We start from the raw sequence: 20,036 nt of genomic DNA on the forward strand, positions 1-20,036 counted from the left end.
AATTTCATCAAAACGTGTGGATGCCTTTCACAAAATCCGGTGGTGCCATATTCTTAAAGTGGCAGCCTTCTTTTTTTTTTTTTTTTTTTTACAAAAAATAAACTGATGTGTAGTGGAGGTTCAAAGTGGCGACCTTATTCTCATCCTAGTAGTGCGTGGTGGATACCTCTCACAAAATCTGGTGGTGCAAAAATCTGTGCGTGGAGGGGCTTTTTGAGTGGCAGCCTGCTGTGTAAAATCCACAGATGCAGCCTTGATGGAGATCTCTAGGTGCGTCAGTTAAAGCTCCAATGCATAATCAGTCCGGTGCGTCTTAAGGAAGATTTGGACATTCAATGCATGCATCTCCCTATTCTCTCCGAGTAACAAGGACTGTTTAAGCTTTAACTCAGCAAAAGTATAGCCTGAAAATCAGATATCAATGATTATGGTGCATTCTGTTGCTTCAATTGATAGAAGCATTGCTGCCCGACCATATGTCGTGCCACTGTTTCAGTTCTGACAATCTCCATCTTCTCATTCCATTTTCCAGTAGATTTTATGTGGAGATATGTAGTCTTTGTGGGGTTGTCGAAATCCAACCACATGAATTAAGAGTAAGAAGCTCAGCTATTACAGGTATGACGGGCATGCCTAAACAATAATTTCAAGTTTCTAAGAGCAGTAGATCCATTCACATCTTCAGATTTTAGAAACATAGGCCAAAAAAATACTTCTCCACCCCGCAATTGTAAATATGCAGTAAGTATAACCTGTCCAGTCTTGAAGGTCACTTCTTGTGCCACTGTATTAGCTTTCATTTTGGGAGCAAATCATCACCAGTAGGTCTCGAAATGGAAAAGTTAGTGGCTCCCTCATCTTCTGTAGCTTTGTACATATCTGTCCAGTTAACTCTAGGCTTCATTATAGATATTACAGTATTGCGAGCCACGAAAATGATATATAGCTCCCATGTCAAACAATGTCGCATCTTCATCCTCAGAGGTTGTACCATTTAGAGCTACTGTGTGCCCATAAGGGCGTGAACCAAAAGTAGACGAAAGCAACAAAAACAGGGCACAAATGGGTAAAACAAAATGGACTAACAAAAGCCACATTTCATGCCTAAACAACAAATCAAGAACAAGTAATAAAAACTGAGAGTAGCAATATGATTATCAAATGCCAAACCCAAAGATAAATCCAACTATTTACAAGGGGAAATCAAAGAATCCAAAATGTGACCAGAACAGAGCATGTATGCAGACAATTAGATTCAGTCAAAGCAACCAAATAACTCCTGATGTCCACACCAAATCAACAAGATAACGCTCATAAATCTAAAGAAAATGAAATAAAACAGTATTGAAAACAAAGAAGAAATGAAAATCATAGTGATCTTACTTGAAAGGCTCCACCCCGAGTAAGGTGTGTTCGCCTTCCACTCATCAGGAAATGACCGCTCTTTAATACTGGTGATGTTGCTGATCTCTCAACATGCCACCATTTTTCTAAATTTCCAATTCCCCAAATTACTTGTCTTCTATTCTCCAACTCACGTGCCAGTCAAGTGAGACCTACCTCCAAAAATTGGCAAAGCCAGTCAAGCTTCCTCTCTTCTGCTCCTCTACCTCTTGTTTTTCTCTCCATTTTGAGCCCTTTTCCACTTTCCCTCCAAAATTCTTTAATTGTCCCAAAAATTCAACCTATGTCTCCTTCCCCCATGGTCTATTTTTCACTTTCCCACCAAAAATTCTTTTTTTTTTTAGCCTAAATAAATGAGTAAATAAAATAAAAATAAATAAAAAGGAATTTTGGAAATAGAAATAAAAAAATATATAATAATAATAATAATAATAATAATAATATCAATAAAATAATAATAATCTTAATAGTAATAATGATAATAGAAACAATGATAACAAAAACAATTCTAATGATGATAATTAAAAAAATAAAATAAAATGACAATAATAATAATAAAAATATACAATGGATATATATATATATATATATATATGAAAATGAACAAATAAATAAATAAATAACTAGATATAAGTACGCAACATGTATTTATAAAGAAAACATGCAAGCTACGTAGGCCATGCAAGCCAAGTAGGCCATGCAAGCCATGTTAACCAAATATGCAAATGACTTACGGGTGTTGGGGTAAGCCTAAATGGGCTAGGTGCCTAATGGACCTAAATTTGTCTCAACATACTATCATAAAAGTGTAGCTAATATCCAGAATGGCTCAAAGAAGCAAGTTATATGAGTAGCAATGGGCCACTAAAAACTATTGTGGAGTAATGAAAGGGCACTTAATCAGGGCATGCCAAGGGGACAAAATGGAGGGTCTACACACTCGAAAGACAAGATAAAAAGTCACATACATTCAATCAATAAAAACTTAATCATGTACTAAAATATTAAAATTCAATCATGCAGTCAAAAAAAAAAATCAATTATAAACTCAAAATTAAAGTCACATATAATCACAATTAATAATCAAATAGGAACTCAAAATTAAAATCAAATATTCAAGATTCAAATGTGAACTCAAAATTAAAATCACTCATGCACTAAAAATTAATCATGCAATAAAATCAATCACATGCACTCAAAATATCAAAAATCATTCATGTACTTAAAATATCAAAAATCAATCACACACTAAAAATCAAATAACAAACCAAAGCTCATCTAACCTAAAAACATGCAATCAAAAACAGACCTAATGCACTAAAAAAATAGAAACTAAACAACAGAAGGACTTACTAGAAAATAGACTCCTAAACTAGAACCAAAGCCACTAAAAAAAAACCACACCAAGGATCCATACAATCCTCCAAGATATATATCCAAAAAAGGTCCAAAAACAATGATAAGGTGAATAGTAGTAGACCACCAATGGAGACACAATAAAAACTAAATAATAGATTCTGAGTGCGCAATGAAGGATCATGATATGAAGGAAGACAACTACTAGATAAAATGTGCCAAGATGACAAAATTGAGGGTCTACAAATATGCCCATCTTCGATAGAGATCAAGAGTGTAATGAATAGATCACTAATACACGAGAGATGAGTGAAACAAAGTGTCCCAAATTCCTAATTAGTATAGATTCTTTTTTTTTTTTTTTTTTGTAAAGAATATTATATAGAATATTTATAGGTTGATATATTATTGTAATATTAGGCTTTCTTATAGAATAAGGAAGGTTGTTGGAAATATCCTTATAAATATTCTAGGTCATGAGGAGAAAAAGTTATGAGATGAAGATGGGCTTGTAAAGACTATGCAACAGATGTAAGATGGTTAAGTGACTAATTGGTTTAATGGTTAAGAATCTTAGGCATAAACTCGAAAATTCATCAAATGACCAAATGAATACAAGATCGAGACTTTTGGAAGACTTGTGATCATAGAAAACAAATGTAAGATGAATGCATGGGTGCACTTAAGTTTTTCATACCATTTTATGCATCTTTGAAAACTCGATTTATCCTTTAAACTTTCAATTTCATTAAAACCCGAGTTTTATCAAATATACCTTAGGCAAAATATTTTAAAATTGGCATAATAATTCACCTAAAGACCTTGCCTAAGTGTTAGAAAAGAAAGGATTTGAAAAAGATAGGTTTTTGGGGCCAAATGGCTCAACCAGTCGAGGCTATGGCCAACCGGCTCAACCGGTTGGGGAACTGGTCGACCGGTTTCCCTTGTCCGGTCGAGGTTCGATCGAGGATGCCCAAAATCTTCTCTCTCTCACACTAGCCTCCTCTTCCCGGTCGAGGCAACAGTAACCTGTCAAAGCATTAAATGCTCCAATGGCTAGTGATCCGATCGACCCCTAGCTCAACCGGTCGAGGTTACCTTTTGCTGTTTTTGGCTCCCGAGCTTAGAAACCTAAAAATTGAGAGATCCACTTCATTTATGAACAAGATAACACTTGCAATCAATTGTGTACCTACCTGTTCTTGACCAAAAAGCTCTCATTTCTTTATAATATAATATAATATAATATAATAATAATAATAAAAATATCAATAAAATAATAATAATCTTAATAATAATAATAATGATAATAGAAACAATGGTAACAAAAACAATTCTAATGATGATAATTAAAAAAATAAAATAAAATGACAATAATAATAATAAAAATATACAATGATTTTATATATATATAAGTAGATATGAAAATGAACAAATAAATAAATAAATAACTAGATATAAGTACGCAACATGTATTTATAAAGAAGACATGCAAGCTACGTAGGCCATGCAAGCCATGTTAACCATGCAAATGACTTACGGGTGCTGGGGTAAGCCTAAGTGGGCTAGGTGCCTAATGGGCCTCAATATGTTTCAACAAACTGTCTTAAAAGTGTACCTAATATCCAAAATGGCTCAAAGAAGCAAGTTATATGAGTAGCAATGGGCCATTAAAAACTACTGTGGAGTAATGAAAGGACACTTAATCAGGGCATGCCAAGGGGACAAAATGGAAACACTCAAAAGATAAGATAAAAAGTCACATACATTCAATCAATAAAAAATTAATCATGTACTAAAATATTAAAAATCAATCATGCAATCACAAATAAAAAATCAATTATAAACTCAAAATTAAAGTCACATATAATCACAATTAATAATCAAACAGGAACTCAAAATTAAAATCAAATATTCAAGATTCAAATGTGAACTCAAAATTAAAATCACTCATGCACCAAAAATTAATCATGCAATAAAATCAATCACATGCACTCGAAATATCAAAAATCATTCATGTACTTAAAATATCAAAAATCAATCACACCCTAAAAATCAAATAACAAACCAAAGCTCATCTAACCTAAAAACATGCAATCAAAATCAAAATCAGACCTAATGCACTAAAAAAAATAGAAACTAAACAACAGAAGGACTTACTAGAAAATAGACTCCTAAACTAGAACCAGAGCCACTAAAAAAAACCACAATAAGGATCCATATAATCCTTCAAGATATATATCCAAAAAATGTCCAAAAACTATGATAAGGTGAGTAGCAGTAGACCACCAATGGAGACACAATAAAAACTAAAAAATAAATTCTAAGTGCGCAATGAAGGATCATGATATGAAGGAAGACAACTACTAGATAAAATGTGCCAAGATGACAAAATGGAGGGTCTAAAAATATGCCCATCTTCGATAGAGATCAAGAGTGTAATGAATAGATCACTGATACACGAGAGATGAGTGAAACGAAGTGTCCCAAATTCCTAAATAGTATAGATTCTTTTTTTTTTGTTTTTTTTGTAAAGAATATTATATAGAATATTTCTAGGTTGATATATTGTTGTAATATTAGACTTTCTTATAGAATAAGGAAGGGTGTTGGAAATATCCCTATAAATATTCTAGGTCATGAAGAGAAAAAGTTATGAGATAAAGATGGGCATGTAAAGACTATACAAGGTGGATAAAGATGTAAAGAAGAACGGGAGGTACCCGATGGAGTTAAAAGGTTCATGGTAGGGTAGGGATACGAAGAGTGGGGAAACATAAGATGTTTCGAGAACCCAATAATTGTATTTGGTTATGTCCTTTGTAATGTTCTGGTTCTGTCCTCTATAATGTTCTCTATTATAGAGTGAAATAATTCTCTCTCATCTGTGGATGTTGGCATGGTTGACCGAACCACATTAAAACCTCGTGTACCATTTGTGTTGATTATTTTATCTTTGTGTTCTTGATTAACGATGATTGCATCAAAACTTCCGTCGTCGCAACATGAAGTGAACTATACCAAAGAATAAAAAATAACCTGAAATTTTGTCCTGACACATGACATGATAAACTCAAGGATTGACCACACAAGGGAAAAAATGTACTCTGGATAAGGGACATTAAAGAAAGCTTATGCGATGAAATGATGGAAATAATGAATATGATAAAATAATGAGAACAAGGACTGTAAAATTACCATCTTTGAACACTAAGAAACTACGACCTTGATCACCAAAGAGAGAGAAAAAAAATTGCCTTTAAACGTCAAATAAAAAATAAAGGCTCTAAACACTAAAACTAAGAAGAATGGATTTAAACGCCAACACTAGGAAAATAAATGGCTTTGAATGCCAATACTAAAAACAATGGCTCTGAATGCCAAACTAAAAATGATGACTCTAAATGCTAAATAAAAAAATAATAGCTCTAAAAGCTAAACCAAAGAGGTGGTTTGTACATTTCCTAAGAAAAGTTTACTAGGGGCCTTTTTTAGAAAGCACATATGCTAGATTGTTTTGGCATAGCCACACTTACATCTATTAAAGATTCACTAATTATAGATTATTTACAAATTTCAATCTGAGTATGACACCTTGGTTGGAACCCTCGAAACCAAATATCACTCACGCAGTTAACAAAGTGTGCCAAGACCTCCATCAACCAAGGCAAATCTGAAGGATGTGAAACAAATCCTATGTTGTTTAAAAGGTACCCTAGATTACAACATTTTCTTATTGGCTTAAAGTCAATATCATTATATGATTTTGTTGATTCTAATTGTCTCAATTATCCGATTACAATGAGTAGCACCATTGATTTTGTGTTTATCTTGGCAGCAATTGTATTTTCTGGTCTTCTAAGAAACAAGAGTCAATAACATGCCCTTGAATAGGGGCAAAGCACCACTCAAGGATTGCAACTATTGCAAAATTAACTTGGCTTATATTTCTCTTATGTGACATTAGCTTAGTACTTCCCCAATTTCCATTTCTCTTTTGTGATAACATAAGTGCATTACACATGGCCAAAAATATGGTGTTTCATGCACAAACAAAGCACATTGAATTAGATTACCATTTTGCCCGTAAAAAGTTGTTATGGGACACCTTTATGCTAAATATGTTCCTAGTTATCTTCAAATAGCTAACATTCTTGCCAAGACTCTAGCTAGAAAGGCTTTTAGTATGTTTAGCTTCAAGTTGGGAGCTCAATGCATGACCGCACTAGTTGGAGGGGGTTAAACGTCCTTTACATTTATCTCCACAACCAAACAAATCAATAGGTCACCTTTTGAGACAAATAAGACAATATGCAAGTGTAGACCCTCCATCTTATCCTAGTAGCATATGTTATTCAATATATTTTCCTTCACTTCTCATTGCCTTATAGTCATCCCATGGTGGTTTATTTGTTGCTCATTTGGTACTATTTTTTAAGCCACCTTCAAAGATTCGTTGTTGATGGATTTATTTATTTATTTATTTTTATTTTTTATGGATCCCAATTGTGACCTTAGTTGCATGCTTAGTCTAACTCACTTAGTTTACTTAGTTTCATTTTAGGTTTAGTTCACTTAGTCACATGCTTAGTCTAGCTCACTTAGTTCACTTAGTTGCATTTTAGGTTTAGTTCACTTAGTCGCATGCTTAGTCTAGCTTAGTTAGTTTACTTAGTTGCATTCTAGGTTCAGCTTACTTAGATGCATTCTAGGTTTAGCTCACTTAGATGCACTTTGGTTTAGTTCCCTTAGATGCACTTTAGTCTAGCTCCCTTGGGTTCACACATGAGGGGATTTTTTGGAAGGAAGAGATATATTTTTTTAGGAAGACACGATTGCATGTTGCATGAGGAGAAGAGATTCATGCATAGGAAAACTTTTATTTGGAATATATGGGCTACCATCGAGAGGTACACTACTATTAGAGACTAATTTTGAAAAAAGGAGTTAGAGCTGACACTAACTGATCTTGAAGAAAAAATGAAGCATCTTGAGAAGAAAAGTTGAAGTGTTGAAGATCAAGAAGGCAAGACTCAGTGCAAGGAAACAAGAAAGAAGTAAGCTTGCAATCTTTTGGAGGAAATGTATGATTTTTTTTCTTGCATATCTCAATTATGTATATCTTTTTTTTTTTTTTCCCATCATGTTTAAGTGTAGGAATTCTATTGGTTTGGGGTAGATAATGAAGGCCACTTTGATTGTTGTTAATCAGATTGTTGATGACATATTAATGAGAAGTTGATGACTGGTTATTTTCTTTGGAATTATTTTCATTTGATTGAGGCCTTTTGATAACATACGATAGGTGCCTAAGAGATCCTTTATTTGATTTTTTATGCCTTTGGTTTTATTTTTGGTTATTCATTTTTTATTGTGATGTTTGGAGTGTTCACCTTGCTGTCATTTTGTTAGAATTATTGAACCTCTATAATTAAAAAATTGAATCAGGTTATTTAACGTCTCTCTAAAATTTTTCTTATGATTGCATGATGTTGTAGACTTCGCAAATATATTGATAGAAGTTTGTTTGAGTCTAAAATCATTTTTCAATCAAGAGATATAAACCAATTTTTCAATATGTTCATTTTTTCACTCTATTTTGCACACCCAAAATTGTTTTTTAAAATTAAATTATTTCATGATCTCTTTAATTTGTTTTGATATTTTTCCATTAATATAAATTCTTAAGTTTAATTTTAGGACCCTGATTTGTTGAAAATCGATTCACTAAGTAGAAGAAAAAAACTCTTTTTCCTACACCTGTTGCACTAACCCCTTTTTGTAGTCAAGGGAAGTTTGGCTTAATTTAAAAATTCACATTGTATGATTAAGTCATGTTATTTTTTCTGTAAGTTAGATATATTGAAGGTATTGTACAATTTTATTTTATTTTCATAATTTTATCATGCTTATAGATAGATTAATTAAATTAGTATTTCCATGCTATAGGATTTTGCTCTATTTCTAATCAATATATTTGTGATTAAATCAAGAATTAAACGAGATATGATTTGATGATTTAGCCTTTTGGGTTGTAATCTAGACACATAGGGGATGTTGTCAAAGTATTTTCATGGTGAAATTTCATCTCTAGATATTTGTTTAGGATATATTTTGCAAGTGTCTTTGTTCTAAATGCATGTCGATTGTTCTGTAAAGTGTCCTTAAAGTGAATTAATTTGGTATTGATTGACACGTAATTAAATGTTTTGGGATTTTGTATTGTAATATAGACACATTGAAGATGTTATCAATAAAGTAGTGATTTTGGCACTGCAGGGCTCTTCAATTTCTTTCTTCATTTTTCAATTTGCACAAATGTGGAAACTTTTACACATGAATCATTTGCTACAATAATGATCATGCATGTAAATTTGGTCCACTTTTCCTATTCTCTATAATTGATTAGCTTAGGAGCTGTTTGACAATAATATATAGGAAACCTCTGATGCAGGCTCTTGGCATTAAAATGAGCTAAAGATGGGTTTGGAAACCACTTTCAAATGAAAATTGACATGCATAATTTTTGGTGTATTTGACACATCCAGGAAGCTTGTTTTATCAAAGAAGCAAGACCTTTTGATGTTTATGGATGAATTCCTCTTATCAGCATTGGTTCTTTAATATTCACCAAAAAGTGAACAAGCTTGGAGCCTTAGGTAGATATTTTACAAAGCCTTCTGTACTGTTATCTTATGCTAAGTACTGAATATAAATGTTGTTGAGGGTACCACCAGTGACATGCAGATGCAATGTTTATTATGAAAACGCCAACGACATAGTGCATCAACGGATATTTGAGTTTTCCGAGAAGGAGGTCATGCTATTGTTTTATTCTCTTGCACAAACTATTCTTCAAAATATGTTACCATGACATAGATAAACTTTTCATTTGCTTAACATTGTTCAAAGGGCTTGACATTGCTCAACATTATCTGAGCTTTTCTCCTACAGATGCTTCTTTGGCATGGCAATGCAACCAGACTTAAGGCGATGGCATTCACTTACATACTCTGCAAGAGCCCACAATGGAAAAATATTCCTGTAATCTGCATAGTGTAACATGCAGTTCTTCATGAAGGCTCCAGTGATTTCCTGCCATAGATAAGGAATGATCAAATGGTTAGACTACCACCCAGTATATATAGTCAGCTACAAAAGAACATCATTTTCCATTTCCCAAAACCATGTTAAAATGTTACTCCTTTGGTTTTTTCATTCATGTTCAAGTGAGCTACCTGTTGGGGAAAATCACCATCTTCCATTTGGGAATTAATCAACAGCTTTGCAGCCCTATGAAGGGGTGTTGGGTCTCTCTCCGCCTATTATAAAGGAAGGTTAGACTCAGATGTTTGGGGATAAGCCATATTGTGAAAATAATGTAGAAGACCAAGTTAAGCTTATTGATGGTGGTACTGTATAAACTGACCTGCCCAGAAGAAAGCAGCCCCATCAGAGCCCACCCGGTTTGTACCAGATTTGACTTGTTTCCTTCAAGAGGTGTAAGTTTCTGTATCACCAAGCACAAGGATTACTTGTTTTTGTGCATGTATCTACCAGAGAACAGAGCAGTGGGTGGCAAGTAAGAATTACCTTGTCTTGGCAAGAAATATAGCTCTCTCCCCAACCACCATCATCTCTTTGTGATTTGAGTAGAAACTCAACAGCTCTACCAATAGCAAGACAATTGTGGTAAGTCCTGCCAGCAGCTGATAGGCCCCCAAGTGCAAACCATGAGCCATAGGTGAAACATACTCCCCAATTGCCATACCTGGTGAAAAGCTTCCTTGTTTAAATGGATCTGCACTGCATATATAAAAAAATATTTCCCCAGTGAAATAGTAATAGTGGATTTGAGAAACAAACCATGAGCCATCAGGCATTTGTTGGTCTTCAATGTACTTGGTAGCATTTGTGATGAAATTGTCTATCTCCTTCGTCCTGTGTTGGGGGTATAACTTTTTAAACAAAACCAGAGCCTGAATTGCTGATGCAGTGCACTCGACATACCTGGATCATCGTTTTGTTAGTCTCCAAGGAAGTTAAAAGCTAGTAGAGTTAGAAAAAAAAAGCTGGTCTATTATCAAGAATTTTACTCATGCTCGATGACAATGTCTTCAAAAATTTCAGAGGGGTTGAGCAGCTGAAAAGAGAAGGGATTGACATTGATTTAGATTCAAAGAATACAGAGAGAGAGAGAGAGAGAGATAAAACGGAAACATTGAACTTACTTAAACAAGTTGAAGTAATTTACCTCCAACCATTCTGAAGCTCCTGCAGGCTCCCAGGCTGATAAACCACCATTTTTACTCTGTAGTGGCTTTGAAAACAAGGGTTATTGATACTAAGAAGTTATAACCTGTTTTATGATGGGGACAACCATGGAAATGGCCCAAGGAAGATGATTCTCACCTGTAGGGAAAGCAGGATGTTGACAGAATCAAATAGTCGTTCAGGTTCCATCGTCATACCAACAATTTCTGGTGCCATCATTGAAAAGAGGAGACAACACTGTAATAGAGGGTACTTCAGTGAGAAACCAAGTGACTTTAGTTAATCTGCAAGCCCTGACTCAATTAAGTGTTTGAACAGAAAAAGTTACCTTCAAACCTTCTGCAGTGCAATCAGAAACTTGCCAACCATGATCCTGATCTGAGAATGTCCACGATCCTTGGGAAATTTTGCGATACATGCTTTTAAAGTCACCAGAAGGATTGTCTTTGACCTTCAAGATTTCAAGCAGTATGAAGCAAATAGACCATGAGAAACCCAAGTAGATTCTGGTTAAAGTCAAGACACAAACCTGAGATTCCTTTATGAATTCATGTCCTTTCTTGAGTGTAGGTCCAATTTCATTTGTCATATTGCAAGCTAGCAGTGCTTGAAGGGAAAAACCAGTGTCCCACTCTTGACTACCAAAGGTCTACAACAATCGACAATTTCAAAACCAATTAGGCAGGAAAGGATAAAAGCAGAGCTTCAAACCAGTTGCACACTTGAAATATTTTAAGAAAAAGATGAATAGATATTATCTAATTTTCCTACAACTGTTTGGTAGATTAGTGATTGAATTAACTTGTTTTCTGACCTGCATCTTTATTCCATCTTCTGCAACCCATATAAAATCTGGGATCCTAGCAAGGTGCTTCTTGAAATAATCCCCATTTGGATCTTCAACCCAACATGCGAGCATACACAATGCCTGTTCAACTTAAGCGATATTAGTATCCTAAAGAAGTGACATATTGTCTAAATAGACGTTATCCACTGCAGAAAAATACCTTCTCCACACTTGCAATAGTGATGTATCTACTGTTTTCATCTTCATAATGGATGTGTTTCATTGTTACTTCAAGAGCCTTCTGTCTCAACTTGTTGAAGGGCCAACGAGTAAGAAGAGGCTCGATACATATGTACAAACTATCCCACATCAGATCTTGTATTAGGGGATGGGGGTAGTAGAGATCCTCCTGCAATAAACATATTTGAATGTGTGTTTCATGCATGCGTAGCATATTCATCGGAAAAGGAAAAGTGTTCCATACAAAATCAAAACTTACCTTTGCACAAAGATGCCGTACTTTTTCCCAGTTGATTTCATTATATGCTTGAAGGAAGAGCTCTTCTCTCAGTTCTAGAACAAGAGGCGTGATTGGGCCAACGAATCGTTTACCATATAGGTATGACATGGGCATGTAAATCAACCGACTGTAGCACCACATTTTTGCTGCATTTATGGACTCAAATTACAAGAATCTCGACCAACGATAGGAAAATGAAAGTTAGACCAAAGTAGACATGGGAATGTCATTTCTTGAGACTAATAAACCATCCCCAGGTTGAATTTTTAAGTATTCATGCGTGATCTTATAATTGTATAAGGCTGAAGTTACATAGCTTTTGGCTTAAACATTTCGAGTCCGTGTGACCAATTCCAAGTTTTATGTAAGAAGACCCTAGGATGTAAAATGCATTAAGTGCAGAAGTAGATGTGAAATTCAAGCACTTGAGTAGATGACTACAACACAAACCTGGATGCATAGGAAGACAAGAAGGGAAAAGCCAAAACTCTGGGGGCATTGGGTTGCTTCCTGACCAGTCAAACAAGCCAAAAATCTACACAGAAGAAGCAATATCATATAAGATTCAGTCCATCACACAAGAATGCATTGTATAGGATGAATGTGAACTTGTGTTTCAAGTGGCCATACCGAAAGCCAAGTCTTTCCCCAAGAGGGAATGGATGTCACTCCACCACGATCAAGGATCCATTTACGCCCTCTTGCACAAGCATTGTCTCTACCACCATCGTGCCCTTCTCCAAGGATACGCATACAAATGTAGCTGAGTGTTGTACAAAACATTGTGCTGTGCCCCTCAATATGCAATCCCCACCCACCATCTTCATTCTGCCATGTACATAAGCCATTTTCATACTTCAAAGCTCCAAGCCCATTTATGAGGTTAGGATGATGACTAGGTTCAAAATATATATACCTGATGACAGTATAGGTAGCGAAGAATTTCTTTACGATATTGTCCAGGGAATACAGTGTCAAGATGCCCTGTAATGTATAAACACATGACCTGCATTTTCCATGAAATTATTCCATTGAGAATGGTTGTTAAAATGGTCCATATACATGATTTTAAGGAGGGTGAGAGGGTGTTGAGTAGACTCACCAGGGGAGGAAGGAAATACAATGGGCCAGCATTTTCAGCAGGCCAATGGCCATCACTAGCCTGCAAAGCTGAAAAGAAATGTGCACCCCTTCTCACTGCTGCTGTGGCTGTCTCATATGTAATTTCTTCACCATCCCCAACCTTCGCTTGTGGTATTGTTTGTTTGAAATTTTTCTCTCTCAAAAACTGCAGTTTATTTATTTATTTTTTTGGCCAAATGAAATGGGAGTTAGTGAAGAACAAGTTTAAAAGAAAAGGTAAATTAAGCTCAATAGTAAGCATCTATTTATATAATTGTTCGAAGCTAAGAGAATCAAGATAGAGTTGCAATTGTTAAAGCGCATAATATGTATTTTGGGTCCAAATGCTACAAACTTAACCTTTTAGGAAATTAGTTGTTCATCATGGTATCAAAGCTCGATTTTGGAATGGGTCTTAACTTTCATTGTCCGACAATCTGATTAATGGTGTCTCAACCAGCTCAAAAGAAAAGAAAAGAAAAGGTAAATTAAGCTCAATAGTAAGCATCTATTTATACAGTTGTTCCAAGCTAAGAGAATCAAGATAGAGCTCACAATTGTTAAAGCACATAATATATATTTTTGGGTTCAAATCCTACAAACTCAACCTTTTAGGAAATTAGTTGTTCAATATGATATCAAAACTTGGTTTTGGAATTGGTCTCACCTCTCATTATCCAGCAATTTGGTCGATGGTCTCTTAACCTAGGGCCTGGTGTATGAGGGGAATATTGTTGGGTTTTCCCATATCTCTTATAGAAGGAATTGGGTGACTCCTTATCAGTGTGAGGGAAAATATCTCCCTTTAAGTTAATTTTTGGGGTGATAAGGCCCAAAATCACCCAATAGTAGTATCCCTAATATCTCCTCTTTTTTGTTTTTTTTTTTTTTTGGTTTTACTTTATGATATCTTAACCTCATTAGGTGGGAGGTGAGCCTCATATGGTGGCACACTATGGGCACCTTGTTTGATGAAGTCAAGTGGTATCAATACATGTTTTTTTTTTCCCAATTCATTAAGTTCACGTGTAAGCCCGAAAATAGAAGCTAGGCATGTATGAGGGAGAGGAAGGGTGTTATAGAGAGAGAGAGAGAGAGAGGTGGGAGGTGAGCCTCATATGGTGGCCCACTATGGTCACCTTGATCGATGAAGTCAAGTGGTAGAGAGAGAGAGAGAGGTGGGAGGTGAGCCTCATATGGTGGCCCACTATAGTCACCTTGATCGATGAAGTCAAGTGGTAGAGAGAGAGAGAGAGAGGTGGGAGGTGAGCCTCATATGGTGGCCCACTATAGTCACCTTAGAGAGGTGGGAGGTGAGCCTCATATGGTGGCCCACTATGGTCACCTTGATCGATGAAGTCAAGTGGTATCAATACATGTTTCTTTTCCCAATTTATTAAGTTCGCATGTAAGCCCGAAAATAGAAGCTACACATGTACGAGGGAGTGGGAGGGTGTTAGAGAGAGAGAGAGAGAGAGAGAGTAATCAAACATATGGAAACGAATTAAATAAGAAAGCTAGCTATGTAGCTAGACTACGTAAAAGAAGAAGTATGTATGCATGGAAGACATGTACGTTCATTTAAAAACGGGAATCTAGGATGCAGATGACAGATAAATATCTGTTGTGATATCAAGACTAGAGATAGATGGGATCAAACCACCTGCATCCGCCAAAGGAGGTCGCTGCTGGGCTTAACCTGAAACCGGTTTTTCCAGAAATTCTCACGAGCTGATTCGACCTCAGCTCGCTCTTCTGTGGTTCCATAGTCAGGATCAAACTCCCATATCTGTCTTCCCACGAAGTTGTTGGTGCTGTAGATGTAGGGATCATTGCCTCCATCTGCAACCTTGAGTTTCCACATTTTCTAACGCACCAAACAGACGAGATATATCTCTATGTATATCTAAGTTTACAAATATGTGCGTCTCCCTTCCGAAAACACCTGCTGATCATGAAATCACCAGAAAGGTAAGACAAGCTTTCCTTTGCAGTAAAATTAAGTTAAAATGATACAGACCAAGGACAGAGAGATAGGTGCTGGGTGGGCAGAGAAGAGAGAGACTTCAGAAACTTGGAAGGTGGGAATCACTCATTCATATAGAAGCACAACACCAAGTCAGTCACCAACCCCCGTCACTTCTATTAATTCTTTTTTCACCCACTTCAAGTATTTTATGGAATTTTTCACCAACCCCCACCAAGTTTGTGGAATTGTTTTGACTTTCAAGTATTTTTTATTGATATATTTTATTTCAAAGAAAAGCTTGTCTTACCTTTATGGAGCCTCTGATATAAGGATGGTGTCTTTGCAATAAAATTTTATGGAATTGATATATTTTTTAATTAAAGAATCCCATGCATTAATTTTATTTAAATAAAGTTTATTTACTTAATAAAAATATATAATTATGTGCTAATCATAATTATATATTTTCTAATTAATTTCATTTTCTACAAATCAATGCTAATCTAATGAGGGGCTACTATAATTTCATTTTCTTGTATAAAGTATTACCATTAGAGGACAATCCACTAATTGTTGAAAAAAGACAAACATTTCAATACCAATTCCTCCTCCTATCATTCTTGACACATAGTCTACAGTTACTATCACTACACTTTCCATCATGGAAGCACCTTTTCCTTTCCGCAAAGTCCGTTTCACACTCCACACTTGCATTAACACTTATGGCTAGTCACCTATCCAAAAATGAGACAAAAACGTTATTTGGCTCTCCGTGCTAGCCATTCTACTCATATTGAACCTAGAACTCTTAAATCAAAACTTAAACAACTTCATTAGGTGGTTCATGTGGAGGAAGAAATAAACAACTAGAGGTTAAAAATGTCTTATTAATTGATCATCTCAAGGAAATGACCCTAATTTTCCTTCACACGTTTGTCTTCTTAAATGTTCCCTAAATGGACCGAAGCAAGCCTCTTAAGTTTGGTTTAAGCATTTATTACAAGCTCTTATTCAACTTGGTTTCTTGAATACCAAGACTGACTCATCAGTATTTATTTTGCATACAAGTTCTCTAATTGTTTTAATCTTAGTTTATGTGGATGACCTCGAACTCTTAAGTCAAAAACTTAAACAACCTCATTAGGTGGTTGATATGGAGGAAGAAATAAACAACTAGAGGTTAAAAATGTCTTCTTAATTGACCATCTCAAGGAAATGACCCTAATTTTCCTTCACATGTTCGTCTTCTTAAATGTTCCTTAAATGGACCGAAGCAAGCCTCTTAGGTTTGGTTTAAGCGTTTATCACAAGCTCTTATTCAACTTGGTTTCTTTAATACCAAGACTAACTCATCATTATTTATTTTGCATACAAGTTCTCTAATTGTTTTAATCTTAGTTTATGCAGATGACCTTGAACTCTTGAATCAAAACTTAAACAACCTCATTAGGTGGTTGATATGAAGGAAGAAATAAACAACTAGAGGTTAAAAATGTCTTCTTAATTGACCATCCGAAGGAAATGACCCTAATTTTCATTCAAACGTTTGTCTTCTTAAATGTTCCCTAAATGGACCAAAGCAAGCCTCTTAAGTTTGGTTTCAGCGTTTATCACAAGCTCTTATTCAACTTGGTTTCTTTAATACCAAGACTAACTCATCATTATTTATTTTGCATACAAGTTCTCTAATTGTTTTAATCTTAGTTTATGCAGATGACCTCGAACTCTTAAATCAAAACTTAAACAACCTCATTAGGTGGTTGATATGGAGGAAGAAATAAACAACTAGAGGTTAAAAATGTCTTCTTAATTGACCATCTCAAGGAAATGACCCAAATTTTCCTTCACACGTTTGTCTTCTTAAATGTTCCCTAAATGGACCAAAGCAAGCCTCTTAAGTTTGGTTGAAGCGTTTATCACAAGCTCTTATTCAACTTGGTTTCTTTAATACCAAGACTGACTCGTCATTATTTATTTTGCATACAAGTTCTCTAATTGTTTTAATCTTAGTTTATGCGGATGACCTTGAACTCTTAAATCAAAACTTAAACAACCTCATTAGGTGGTTGATATGGAGGAAGAAATAAACAACTAGAGGTTAAAAATGTCTTCTTAACTGACCACCTCAAGGAAATGACCCTAATTTTCCTTCACACGTTTGTCTTCTTAAATGTTCCCTAAATGGACCGAAGCAAGCCTCTTAAGTTTGGTTTAAGCGTTTATCACAAGCTCTTATTCAACTTGGTTTCTTTAATACCAAAACTGACTCATCATTATTTATTTTGCATACAAGTTCTCTAATTGTTTTAATCTTAGTTTATGCGTATGATGTTATTGTAACAAGTAGAAACCCTTGCTATATGATCCTATAGATTATCACTAGTTTCAACTCTAGATTTGCTTTAAAGACCTTGGCTACCTAAAATATTTCTTGGAAATTGAAGTCAAATATTTTCAAGTTGGTTTCTTATAGACCTGCATTTTTCACAAGCGTTCCTACTCGATGGCGTGACTCATTTTTTAGTGAAAAAATAATTTTAAAAAAGTTGGAGTCACCATTTATTTTTGTTTATTTTTTCAAGGGAAAATAAAATATAAAATAGAACTCTAAAAATGATTCTTTATTTGGGAAAATATGTATTTGAAAATCAAATCCAAATCCGTGGGTCAAGTTACATATCGAGAAGATATCATAAGGTAGCACTACTCGAAGCCTTAAAAAAATATAAAGTATTACCATTAGAGGACAATCCTCTAATTGTTGAAAGAAGACAAACATTTCAATACCAATTCCTCTTCCTATCATTTTTGACACATAGTCTACAGTTACTATCACTACACTTTCCATCATGGAAGCACCTTTTCCTTTTCACAAAGTCCATTTCAACCACCTTTACACCTGATCCTTCCTCTCCACCATCTCTACGCTCCACACTCCACACTAGATTTAATAAACCAATTATTTATCAATCTTCCAATTGCCCCAACTTCTCTATCAACACAACCTATGCCTAACGATATATCCCTCTCCTTGACCAAAACAACCCACACAACTTCCCACTTGCATTAACACTCATGGCTAGTCACCTATCCAAAATTGAGACAAAAACGTTATTTGGCTCTCCATGTTAGCCATTCTACTCATATTGAACCTAGAACTCTTAAATAAAAACTTAAACAACCTCATTAGGTGGTTGGTATGGAGGACGAAATAAACAACTAGAGGTTAAAAATGTCTTCTTGATTGACCATCTCAAGGAAATGACCCTAATTTTCCTTCACACGTTTATCTTCTTAAATGTTCCCTAAATGGACTAAAGCAAGCCTCTTAAGTTTGGTTTAAGCATTTATCACAAGCTCTGATTCAACTTGGTCTTGGTTTCTTTAATGCCAACACTGACTCATCATTATTTATTTTGCATACAAGTTCTCTATTTGTTTTAATCTTAGTTTATGCGGATGATGTTATTGTAACAAGTAGCAACCCTTGCTATATGATCCAATAGATTATCACTATTTTCAACTCTAGATTTGCTTTAAAGACCTTGGCTACCTAAAATATTTCATGGAAATTGAAGTCAAATATTTTCAAGTTGGTTTCTTATAGACCTGCATTTTTCACAAGCGTTCCTACTCGATGGCGTGACTCATTTTTTAGTGAAAAAATAATTTTAAAAAAGTTGGAGTCACCATTTAAAATCATTAAAACACTTAAAATCATAAATCACTAAAAAGGCACCTAAAGACAATTGTGTGTGTATCAAAAAATGAGTATTCAAAGTGAAGTGAATAGTGAACTATTTGTGCATCTTAAAAATGACTTAAAAAAATGACCTTAAAGTGTGTCAAAATTAAGCCTCTAAAGTGTCCTAAACAAGCATATAAAATTCACTTCAAAGTGAAATGAAAAAGTGATACCAAAAATAGAGATACATAGTGAAATCAACTAATGACTTATGTGAGTGATTTGTGATTAAAGATTATAAAGGTCAACTAACCTAAAAATAAAAACTAAGAGACATGAATCAATGCAAAAACAGTAACATTAAAAAACAGTAACGAAAATGAGAAGAAATAGGAAGAGAAAAAGAAGATGTAGAAGAAATCAAAACTAAAATTAAAATTCAGTAACTTACCTCAAACTTTCCCTTCAAAATTCGGTGGTGTCCTCTTCACTTTTCACAAATTTGATCTATGCAGCTGCATGTGTTCTCAATGGCTGATGTGTGCCTTCTTCTCCAACATTCTGCTACTATATCTCTAAAGGATCAAAGTTGTTGCATGTTTTCTCGCTCCTTCACCGGATGCTGCTACATATCATGCTTTCATATTCCCTTAAAAAATTCTACCATAACTTTCACTTAAAGACATGCACTAATAGCTCCATAATCAACCCACTCTAATCATCAACTGTGTACAGCCAGCTCAAGTAAAACATGAATAGCGTTTTTCCCTCTCTATTTTCATTTTAAAAAATTATTCCTTCTCTAGAAACTTCCCTCAAAGTATGCCATGCACTAAAAAAAAGAAGATTAAAAATCACATGCAATCAATTGAAAAAAATTAATCATGTACTAAAATATTAAAAATCAATCATGCAATCA

General features: G+C 34.8%; 2 pseudogenes; both read right to left on the reverse strand.

Annotated features, from left to right (window-relative positions):
- The window catches only part of LOC117922035, a 32,218-nt pseudogene extending 16,711 nt beyond the window's left edge, over positions 1–15,507 (reverse strand).
- Positions 9,612–20,036, reverse strand: part of LOC117922023 — a 42,963-nt pseudogene continuing 32,538 nt past the window's right edge.

The sequence above is a fragment of the Vitis riparia genome, chromosome 9 (genome assembly GCF_004353265.1).
Source record: "Vitis riparia cultivar Riparia Gloire de Montpellier isolate 1030 chromosome 9, EGFV_Vit.rip_1.0, whole genome shotgun sequence".
In the NCBI taxonomy this organism is placed as follows: Eukaryota; Viridiplantae; Streptophyta; class Magnoliopsida; order Vitales; family Vitaceae; genus Vitis; species Vitis riparia.